Source organism: Macrobrachium nipponense, chromosome 17, assembly GCF_015104395.2.
Source record: "Macrobrachium nipponense isolate FS-2020 chromosome 17, ASM1510439v2, whole genome shotgun sequence".
NCBI classification, from domain to species: domain Eukaryota; kingdom Metazoa; phylum Arthropoda; class Malacostraca; order Decapoda; family Palaemonidae; genus Macrobrachium; species Macrobrachium nipponense.
The window spans coordinates 58,942,282-58,954,448 of record NC_087210.1 but is presented as its reverse complement, the minus strand read 5'-3'; the positions used below and the strand labels follow the sequence as shown (position 1 = coordinate 58,954,448).

The 12,167-nt window shown below is 32.7% G+C and overlaps 1 protein-coding gene across 6 annotated transcripts in view; it reads left to right on the top strand.

The window, feature by feature from the left end:
- LOC135196277 (heat shock factor protein-like) overlaps nucleotides 1–12,167 on the top strand; it is a 340,110-nt gene that overhangs the window by 263,271 nt on the left and 64,672 nt on the right. The gene's annotated exons all lie outside the window — the stretch shown is intronic.

Genomic DNA, 12,167 nt, shown 5'->3' with positions numbered 1-12,167 from the left:
TCGGTAGAGTCAAAGTTGACCGAACATGGTTTTTTTCTATTTATTCTGATTTATATGCAAATATTTCAAAAATGAGAAAAGCTACAACCTTCAATTAGCTTTTGTTGTATTTTAAGTGAAATTGCACACATTTTCATATATAAAACTTTATGTAACGGCTAATTTAAAATGGTGCAAACATTACCACAATCGCACGTATGATTATTTCGGAAGAGTTACCACGCGGACGTAAAGAAAATGTTATTTTTTTCATAAATTCACCATAAATCGAAATATTGTGCTAGAGACTTCCAATTTGTTGCAAAATGAAGGTAAATGCTTGAATATTACTAGAATATAAGCGTTTTAGCTTACAATTGCGTTTTTCGACCATTTCGGTAGTCAAAGTTGACCGAAGGTTGAAATTTTGGCAATTATCGTTATTTATATGAAAATATCTCAAAACTGATAAAAGCTACAATCATGAGTATTTTATTGTTGTATTCTATATAAAAATGCGCACATTTTCATATATAATACTTCATGTAACGGCTAATTTACAATGGTACAAAAATTATGTCAAAGTGACGAAATAATTTCCGAGATGTGTCACAGATACTTTTTAGTGCGGCAAGAAAGAAATTCGCGCTTGCGCGCCTGCGTAACGATTGTAAACAAAACAACACCTTGATCCGTGAACTCCCAGCATCCCCAAGGCGCGTGATTCAAAAGTTTTAGGCTGGTAGGCCTATAAGTATTTTTCCGCGAATTTTTAAAAAAACTTTTGTAAGTCGACGTAAAATATTTCCATTCGGCACACGGGAGACAAAAAATGTTGACGTAAAATACGTCCAGTCGGCGTAAGAGGGTTAATATTAATATTTGAAAATTAGTAAATCATTTATCATACAAAAAACATACATCTCAGCAAAAAAAAAAAAAAAAAAATCTCGAGCGAAAAAAAAAAAAAAAAAGAGAGAGAGAGGAGAGAGAGAGATAGAGAGAGACGAGAGAGAGAGAGAGAGAGAGAGAGAGAGAGAGAGAGAGAGAGAGAGAGAATTATTATTTAATATAATTTATCTTATTAAACATCAATATTTGAAAATTGGTCAATGATTTTTGTATTGTAAAAATTGCATTCTTATAATAAAACAGTTTCAATTATACTTACCCAGTCATTACAGTTTGATGATGTAATTACTGGGTAATTTACTTAATTAAAAATGATATTTTTATAATAAAGTTCTAATTGTACTTAACCCGTAATTACATGATCAAACTATGTAATTAGTACAGTCAAAATTACGTCATTTCGGTTTTCATACGCCTCTCTTTCCGTATATTTTGGTTTTCGTACGCTTCTCTTTCCGCATGTTTAGGTTTATGTAGACTTTTTTTTTCTACAAAATTTTGTCTTGGTTATCGTATGTTTCCTCAGTTTTTGTACACGTAAAAGCTCCATCCGGGGCCCAGCGCACAACCATACCCTGTATCAAGCAGCCAAACAAAGCATCCCATCTTCTGTCATAAGCCCTTTTGCTTTTTTTGTTCATTGTTTTTGTGCTTTTTTGAGCTTAACTGCTAAATAAGTTCCAAGTGCTGGCCCCTGTGTAAAAAAGGCAAGAAACACCATAGAATTTATGAATGAACCCAAGGCAAAGTGTTGGAGGAAGCTGCATACCAATCTGAGTGAGACAATGCCTACAACAAGCACTGCTGTTAGTGAATTTAAGGCCAGCAGAGGCTGGTTTCAAAAATTCATAGAGCAAATGGACATACATAATGTCCCTACTTCAGGGATTAAGGACATGTTTGCTAAGTGAAATTAAAAAAAATTTTGTGGAGAATTATCATTCCATCAAAGAAGTTGAAATCTGTCTCCAACATGTTTAATGACAATGCTGTGTATAACTTTAGGCAAATTTTGAAGAAATATGCCAGAAACAAATGTCTCTGGACATTTACCTTAATTTTGCAACTAATTGGAAGTCTCTAGCACAATATTTTGATTTATAGTGAATTTATGAAAAACATTTTCCTTAGGTCCGCGCGGTAACTCTTCCGAAAAAAATCATACATGCGATTGTGGTAATGTTTGCACCATTTTAAAATTAGCCGTTATATAAAGTTTTATATATGGAAATGTGCGCAATTTCATGCGCAATTTCATGCACAATAAAACTAAAAACAACCCATGGTTGTAGCTTTTATCAGTTTTGAGATATTTTCATATAAATAATGATAATTGCCAAAATTTCAACCTTCGGTCAACTTTGACTCTACCAAAATGGTCAAAAAACGCAATTGTAAGCTAAAACGCTTATATTCTAGTAATATTCAAGCATTTACCTTCATTTTGCAACAAATTGGAAGTCTCTAGCACAATATTTCGATTTATGGTGAATTTATGAAAAAAATAACATTTTCTTTACGTCCGCGTGGTAACTCTTCCGAAAAAATCATACATGCGATTGTGGTAATGTTTGCACCTTTTTAAATTAGCCGTTACATAAAGTTTTATATATGAAAATGTGCGCAATTTCATGTAGAATACAACAAAAAATAATTGAAGGTTATAGCTTTTCTCAGTTTTGAAATATTTTCATATAAATCACGATAAATAGACAAAAAACCACGTTCGGTCAACTTTGACTCTACCGAAATGGTCGAAAAACGCAATTGTAAGCTAAAACTCTTACAGTCTAGTAATATTCAGTCATTTATCTTAATCTTGAAACAAATTCGAAGTGTCTAGCACTATGTTTAGATTTATGGTGAATTTTAAAAAAAATCTTTCCTTCCCTCCTCGCGCGGATTCTCCGCCACAAATCTCCGAAATGCGTACGTCCCATTCTCTGAATATTTGCTCCGTTTCATATTAAGCATTTCATAGAGTTTTATATATGAAAATGTGCGCAATTTCATTTAGAATAAAACAAAAAATATTTGAAGGTTGTAGCTTTTCTTATTTCCGAAATAATTGCATATAAAAAATATATAAAAAAATTCAACATTCTGTCAACTTTAACTCGTCAGATATGGTCGAAAACTGCAATTGTAAGCTAATACTCTTACAGTATAGTAATATTCAATCATTTGACTTCATTTTGAAAGAAATTGGAAGTCTGTAGGACAATATTTAGATTTATGGTGAATTTTTGAATATGTTTACGTCCGCGCGTTACGAATTCATGCATTATTTTGTGATAATATTTTCTCTGTGTTGCTTTTATCGTTTTACAATGTGTTATATACCAAAATGATCAAAATTTAGTGTACATTACAACGAAAAAAAAGTAACTTGTTACCTTTAACCGTTTTGCGCACAGCGCGATTTGAATACAATTATATATGAAATTTTGTTTTTGCGCTATCATATATCGCATTATTTATATATGATAATATAATTTTTTTTCATTTCTGATGGTTGCATACTAAACTTCAGCCAATGACAAAAAAAAGGAGCCAAAAATGAACTCTTAATCTTGAAAACTAAGCGCGCTGTGATTTTTTGAAAAAAATATTTTTTCCGCTTCGGCGCTCACTCTGAAACCCCTCCGGCACACGGGAGACAATTTTTTTTTTTACCGCTCCGGCGTAAGAGGGTTAATGTAAACACCAATAATCTCAATTCATTAAAATTTTGTATGATAAATGATTTACTAATTTTCAAATATTAAACACCAATAATCTCAATTCATTAAAGAAAATACTATGGTGAATTAGTAAGATTTTAGTTTATAAATTAATAACTTATCTAATAATAAATGAAAACCGATCTTTTTGTTGATAGACTTGGAGAGGGGGGGAGGGTGAGCTTGTCGCAAATGTCAAGAAACCTGACAGCAAGGGGCTGGCAAGTGTTGCCAACTCAGTGGGTCTAGTAAGTGCTGCCAACTGGGCTATCAAAGGATACATATACTGAAAAATCCTCTCTCTCTCTCTCTCACATTGTGTGTGTGTTCATAGTGTTTTAAAAATGCTAGTAAAGGTAAAGCATCATTAGATGTCAAAAAACAAGCATAAATTTTGTTTGTCTGTCGCTAGTAAAGAGAAATTATTAGAGGTAAACTCGCTCACTTTCTTTCTCTCTTCAGTACAGGGTATGTATGTCATAATGGTAACACACACTATTTTGGCTGAAATGCTTAAAAGTGTGTATGTACAGGCAGTCCCCGGGTTACGACGGGGGTTCCGTTCTTGAGGCGCGTCGTAAGCCGAAAATCGTCGTAAGCCGGAACGACACTTGGAAATATGCCTTAAACTAAGAAAAAGTTAGAGAGACCTTACCTGTGTGACATGCAAGTATTGCATGATGTGTAGTGTGGTTATTTCAATGCCAAAGGATGGTTCTTGAAGGTATCATCGGAGGAAGTACTTTGGCGTTTAGGAGCCATTGTAAATTTGCGAAAATGGCAAGGAATTTCAGCAACGTCTTAGCACACAACCGACTGAACTTCAGGCAGACACGCGATTGAAGTGGCGTCCTTTCGTATTGTTACGCTTAGCGTCCTCGACCGTCCGAGGTCGTTGTTCGGTCAATTTACCATACAGTTTAATAGCGTTAATTAATTTATGCACCTCCGCTCAAAAACTAGTTCTGCATATGAGGTATCGTTAAAAGCATAACCAAACCGTCGTAACCTTGGAATTTGTGTTGTAATCTAACCAGAAACTTAGTTTTTTTAATTATGTACTGGAAACAAGCAATGATTTTTCATTATTTGCGCTTTTGGACTGTTTTAAACTGCGCAAACTAGTTCCGCATATGCGGCGTCACTAAAAAAATTCAAAAAATACGAAAAAGAAAAAGTGTCAAAAATCATCATAACCTCAAAATTTTTGTTGTAATGTAACCAAAAACATATTTTTATTATATACTGTGCTAAACTATAAAGGATTTTTATCATAGCATGCGTTTTTTAAAAGCGTCGTTAACTCAGAGCGTCGGAAGCGTCAGCGTCGTAACCTCGGAACAAGCGTCGTAACCCAGGACGGATTTTCCATTGAATATTTAAGAAAAAGCGTCGTAACCTCGGAACCGTCGTAACCCGGGGACCGCCTTATTTATCTTTAGGGTACTAGTAGTGTTTAAGATGACTTTGAAGTTTTATTAACCCTTAAACGCCTATTGGACGTATTTCATGTCGACGAAAATTGTCTGTCGGGTGCTTAACCCTTAAACGCCGACTGGACGTATTTTACGTCGACATTTATTGTCTCTCGGGTGCCGACTGGATGTATTTTACGTCAATATACAAAAGTTTTTTTAAAAATTCGCGGAAAAATACTTTTAGGCCTACCAGCCAAAAACTTTTGAATCACGCACCTTGGGGGATGCTGGGAGTTCACGGATCGAGGTGTTGTTTTGTTTACAATCGTTATGCAGGCGCGCAAGCGCGAATTTCTTTCTTGCCGCACTAAAAAGTATCTGTGACACATCTCGGAAATTATTTTGTCACTTTGACATAATTTTTGTACCATTTTAAATTAGCCGTTACATGGAGTATTATATATGAAAATGTGTGCATTTTTATGTAGAATACAACAAAAAAAATACTCATGATTGTAGCTTTTATCCGTTTTGAGATATTTTCATATAAATAACGATAAGTGCCAAAATTTCAACCTTCGGTCAAATTTGACTCTACCGAAATGGTTGAAAAACGCAATTGTAAGCTAAAACACTTATATTTTAGTAATATTCAATCATTTACCTTAATTTTGCAACTAATTGGAAGTCTCTAGCACAATATTTTGATTTATGGTGAATTTATGAACAAACTTTTTCCTTACGTCCGCGCGGTAACTCTTCCGAAAAAAATCATACATGCGATTGTGGTAATGTTTGCACCATTTTCAATTAGCCGTTACATAAAGTTTTATATATGGAAATGTGCGCAATTTCATGCACAATACAACTAAAAACAACCCATGGTTGTAGCTTTTATCAATTTTGAAATATTTTCATATAAAAAATAAGTGACAAATTTTCAACCTTCGGTCAACTTTGACTCTACCGAAATGGTCGAAAAACGCAATTTTAAGCTAAAACGCTTATACAGTGGTCCCCCCGTATTCGCGGGGGATGCGTACCAGACCCCCCCGTGAATAGTTAGAATCCGCGAATGTTTGGAACCCCTATGAAAATGCTAAAAACAGCCTATTTTGTTAGTTAAAACTCAAGAAAAAACCACTAAAAATTTTCATACTTGGTTTTTTAATAGTTTTATCACAAAAAGTGCATTTTATGATGAAATTCATCAAAAAAAACCAGGAATTTGTGGATATTTATCATAGAAAAATACCGCGAATGCGCGAATTTTCCGCGAATAATGCAGGGAAACGTTCCCTAGAGAAATCCGCGAATGTGCGAGTCCGCGAATCTGGAGAACGCGAATACGGGGGGTCCACTGTATTCTAGTAATATTCAAGCATTTACCTTCATTTTGCAACAAATTGGAAGTCTCTAGCACAATATTTCGATTTATGGTGAATTTATGAAAAAAATAACATTTTCTTTATGTCCTCGCGGTAACTCTTCCGAAAAAATCATACATGCGATTGTGGTAATGTTTGCACCATTTTAAATTAGCCGTTACATAAATTTTTATATATGAAAATGTGTGCAATTTCATGTAGAATACAACAAAAAATAATTGAAGGTTGTAGCTTTTCTCATTTTTGAAATATTTGCATATAAATCACGATAAATAGAAAAAAAACCACGTTCGTCAACTTTCACTCTACTGAAATGGTCGAAAAACGCAATTGTAAGCTAAAACTCTTACAGTCTAGTAATATTCAGTCATTTTTCTTCATCTTGAAACAAATTTGAAGTCTCTAGCACAATATTTAGATTTATGGTGAATTTAAAAAAAAAAAAAATTTCCTTCCCCCGTGCACGGATTCTCCGCCACAAATCTCCGAAATGCGTACGTCCCAATCTCGGAATATTTGCTCCGTTTCATATTAAGCATTTCATAGAGTTTTATATATGAAAATGTGCGTAATTTCATGTAGAATAAAACTAAAAATATTTGAAGGTTGTAGCTTTTCTTATTTCCGAAGTAATTGCATATAAAAAAAAATATATAAAAAAAATTTGACATTCGGCCAACTTTAACTCGTCAGATATGGTCGAAAACTACATTTGTAAGCTAATATTCTTACAGTATAGTAATATTCAATAATTTGTCTTCATTTTGAAAGAAATTGGAAATCTCTAGGACAATATTTAGATTTATGGTGAATTTTTGAAAAAAATATTTGTTTACGTCCGCACGTTACGAATTCATGCATTATTTTGTGATAATATTTTCTCTGTGTTGCTTTTATTGTTTTACAATGTGTTATATACCAAAATGATAGCAATTTAGTGTACATTACAACAACAAAAAAAGTAACTTGTTACCTTTAACCGTTTCGCGCACAGCGCGATTTGAATACAATTATATATGAAATTTTGTTTTTGCGCTATCATATATCGCATTATTTATATATGATAATGATAATTTTTTTCATTTCTGATGGTTGCATACTAAACTTCAGCCAATGACAAAAAAAAAAGGAGCCAAAAATGAACTCTTATTCTTGAAAACTAAGCGCGCTGTGATTTTTTAAAAAAAATATTTTTTCCGCTTCGGCGCTCACTCTGAAACACCTCCGGCACACGGGAGACTTTTTTTTTTTTTTACCGCTTCGGCGTTTAAGGGTTAATTGACGTAAAATATGTGTACGCTAAAATTTTTTAAAAATAATCACGGAAAAATAGTTATAGGCCTACTTGGCAAAAAAATTTTGAATCACGCGCCTTGAGGGATGCTGGGAGTTCACGGATCAAGCTGTTGTTTTGTTTACAAGCGTTACCCAGGTGCACATACGCGAATTTCTTTTTCTCTCTAAAAAGCGTAAGCAACATATCTCAGATATTATTTTGTCACTTTGTCATAATATTTGCACCCTTTCAATAACAGGACTGCCTGTATTAATATCCGTAATGGGTGGTAGATAATATTGATAGTGGGCAAGAGGTTCAAAAGTAACACTAAAAAAATCTCATTAGTAGAAAAATATCAACTAATAGAAATTCAATAAACACTTTTAAATATAATTAAGGAACATCATCATCTAAAGATAAGTCAGTATATTCTTTCAAACAATATTAAAGAAAAATAACAGTAAATAATGTTTATCCCATTAGTAAGAGTGCAATTTCTAGCCAGTTTCAGTTTATGAATGCTATTCACATCCTGGTATTTATTGTAACTCCCTAAAGCACTGATCACTCGTTCACACATTTTGTTACCAGTTTCGATCATTCTAGGCCTATGTGACTTGAGTTAAACCATTAATTTATAAAAAGATAACAAAATATTTCCAATTCCCTTCACTGGTATATCTGAATTCTCCTTCATATTTATAAAAATACCCTGTCAATTTGGCATTTTTTATAATCAACACTAGTCTCCTTAAAACTGTGTTCCAGGGATGCTAACAGAACCGTACACTTTCAGTGCATTTCACCACTTTTCGCTCAACCGAAATGTATTTATATTAATTTAAGGAATTTATAAATTATACATTTTTGATACTAAATTTCATACTAAATTTCATATGCTAACTTGAAATAACGTTTTTTTCTTTTAACAGAAAGATCTTTAAACAAATGATAACCTGATTAACCCTTTAGTGCCGACTGGACGTATTTTATGTCAACATTTTTTGTCTCTCGTGTGCCGACTGGACGTATTTAACGTTGACTTACAAAAGTTTTTTTAAAAATTCGCGGAAAAATACTTTTAGGCCTACCAGCCGAAAACTCTTGAATCACGCGCCTTGGCGGATGCTGGGAGTTCACGGATCAAGGTGTTGTTTTGTTTACAATCGTTACGCAGGCGCGCAAGCACGAATTTCTTTCTTGCCACACTAAAAAGTATCTGTGACACATCTCGGAAATTATTTCGTCACTTTGACATAATTTTTGTAGCATTTTAAATTAACCGTTACCTGGAGTATTATATATGAAAATGTGCGCATTTTTATGTAGAATACAACAAAAAAATACTCATTGTAGCTTTTATCCGTTTTGAGATATTTTCATATAAATAACGATAAGTGCCAAAATTTCAACCTTCGGTCAACTTTGACTCTACCAAAATGGTTGAAAAACGCAATTGTAAGCTAAAACTCTTATATTTTAGTAATATTCAATCATTTACCTTAATTTTGCAACTAATTGGAAGTCTCTAGCACAATATTTTGATTTATGGTGAATTTATGAAAAAACTTTTTCCTTACGTCCGTGCGGTAACTCTTCCGAAAAAAATCATACATGCGATTGTGGTAATGTTTGCACCATTTTAAATTAGCCGTTACATAAAGCTTTATATATGAAAATGTGCGCAATTTCATGCACAATACAACTAAAAACAACCCATGGTTGTAGCTTTTATCAATTTTGAAATATTTTCATATAAAAAATGATAAGTGACAAATTTTCAACCTTTGGTCAACTTTGACTCTACCGAAATGGTCGAAAAACGCAATTGTAAGCTAAAACGCTTATATTCTAGTAATATTCAAGCATTTACCTTCATTTTGCAACAGATTGGAAGTCTCTAGCACAATATTTCGATTTATGGTGAATTAATTGAAAAAAAATAACATTTTCTTTACGTCCGCGCGGTAACTCTTCCGAAAAAATCATACATGCGATTGTGGTAATGTTTGCACCATTTTAAATTAGCCGTTACATAAAGTTTTATATATGAAAATGTGTGCAATTTCATGTAGAATACAACAAAAGCTAATTGAAGGTTGTAGCTTTTCTCATTTTTGAAATATTTGCATATAAATCACGATAAATAGAAAAAAAACCACGTTCGGTCAACTTTGACTCTACCGAAATGGTCAAAAAACACAATTGTAAGCTAAAATTCTTGCAGTCGAGTAATATTCAGTCATTTATCTTCATCTTGAAACAAATTCGAAGTCTCTAGCACAATATTTAGATTTATGGTGAATTTAAGAAAAAAAAATCTTTCCTTCTCTCCGCGCGCGGATTCTCCGCCACAAATCTCCGAAATGCGTACGTCCCATTCTCGGAATATTTGCTCCGTTTCATATTAGGCATTTCATAGAGTTTTATATATGAAAATGTGCGCAATTTCATGTAGAATAAAACTAAAAATATTTGAAGGTTGTAGCTTTTCTTATTTCCGAAATAATTGCATATGAAAAAATATATATAAAAAAATTCGACATTTGGTCAACTTTTAACTCGTCAGATATGGTCGAAAATTGCATTTGTAAGCTAATATTCTTACATTATAGTAATATTCAATAATTTGTCTTCATTTTGAAAGAAATTGGAAGTCTCTACGACAATATTTAGATTTATGGTGAATTTTTGAAAAAAATATTTGTTTACGTCCGCTCGTTACGAATTCATGCATTATTTTGTGATAATATTTTCTCTGTGTTGCTTTTATCGTTTTACAATGTGTTATATACCAAAATGATTGCAATTTAGTGTACATTACAACGAATAAAAAGTAACTTGTTACCTTTAACCGTTTCGCGCACAGCGCGATTTGAATACAATTATATATGAAATTGTTTTTGCGCTATCATATATTGCATTATTTATATATGATAATGATAATTTTTTTCATTTCTGATGGTTGCATACTAAACTTCAGCCAATGACAAAAAAAAGGAGCCAAAAATGAACTCTTAATCTTGAAAACTAAGCGCGCTGTGATTTTTTGAAAAAAATATTTTTTCCGCTTCGGCGCTCACTCTGAAACACCTCCGGCACACGGGAGACATTTTTTTTTTACCGCTTCAGCGTTTAAGGGTTAATTAGATAAGCCAAACTCCCTTCACTCATGTAATTTGCAATAACCAACAATCATCATTCACATGATAATCTGTTGACATGGTTGGTAGGCCTATGCCTATCTAAATATAAGGAAATATTTCATAATGGTTAGGACAAAATACTTGAAAACCTGCATAAAACAAGGTTTTTCCGTGCAGTTTTATTTTTTACTTGTGCTAATAGATTCCAATTTTCATATTATAAAAACAATTTCTCAAACTAATTATTGTATGAAAAATAAAAAAGAATAACGATCTGAACGATATATTTCGTAAAGTGATGCAGTATATAATAGAGTAAGTGTCCTGTTTGAATTTTGCAAACAATCACTTCTCTCCAAAAAACATTTCGGTTTTGTAATTTAGAAGTCATCATATACTACAGATATGAGATAAATTTATGAAAATTTGCCATGATTTTTTACCTCATCTTATCTAAAAGTCGTCTTATACACGGAAATATACAGTGTCTTTACCTAATGTAGATACCACAGCTATAATGAAACATATAATGACATCATGATAGAAGAGGAATTCTAGAAAATATTTGCTAGCTTCAATGAGAGCAGTCTTTCATTAATTTTCCATTTTATGATATTTAATCCTCTGTTTGTTTTTTTCATTAAATGTATTGCATGACATAAGTTTTTCACTTTACTGCATCATTTTACCAAAAGAATGATAAAATATAAGATTCTTTGTGAATCGTAAATGAAGGGTTATCAGCTGACGAAATACAATTCGCAGGCAATACTTTGTTTACATTCGGGAAATGAAAGTTGCACTTATTATAGCCTAGAACAGCCATAAATGTGGAAACAACCTAACAATAATAAAAGATTCCCAGATAAATAAAACAACATTTATATTTGTCATGGTTGTTATACACAAATAATATTTTGTCGATTTCTGTGGAAAGAAATGCTACTTTGTTGACTTCATTGTCAGAAAATCCAAAGAATGTGGTAGGCTGAGCCTAGTCCCTGAAGTTTGCACTTTTCCAATATAGAAACAACATACGGTAACAATATAAAAGATTCTCAGATAAGCTAAACAACATTTGTATTTATTGTCTGTTGTCGGGAAATCCAAAGTATAGGCTCTAGCCTAGTGCCAAACTCTTGTACACTTCCAAAACTAGCCTATACCACATGTAATATTCATTCCCAAAATTTTAGGCCATAAAATTGGTCAGACCTTACAAGAGTATATACAGTAAACAATATTTGAAGTTTTTTTTTTCTTTCTTTCTTCATGAAGAACATAAGAAAAATCCTTAAAACTATGGTAGAAAGGTGAGGGAG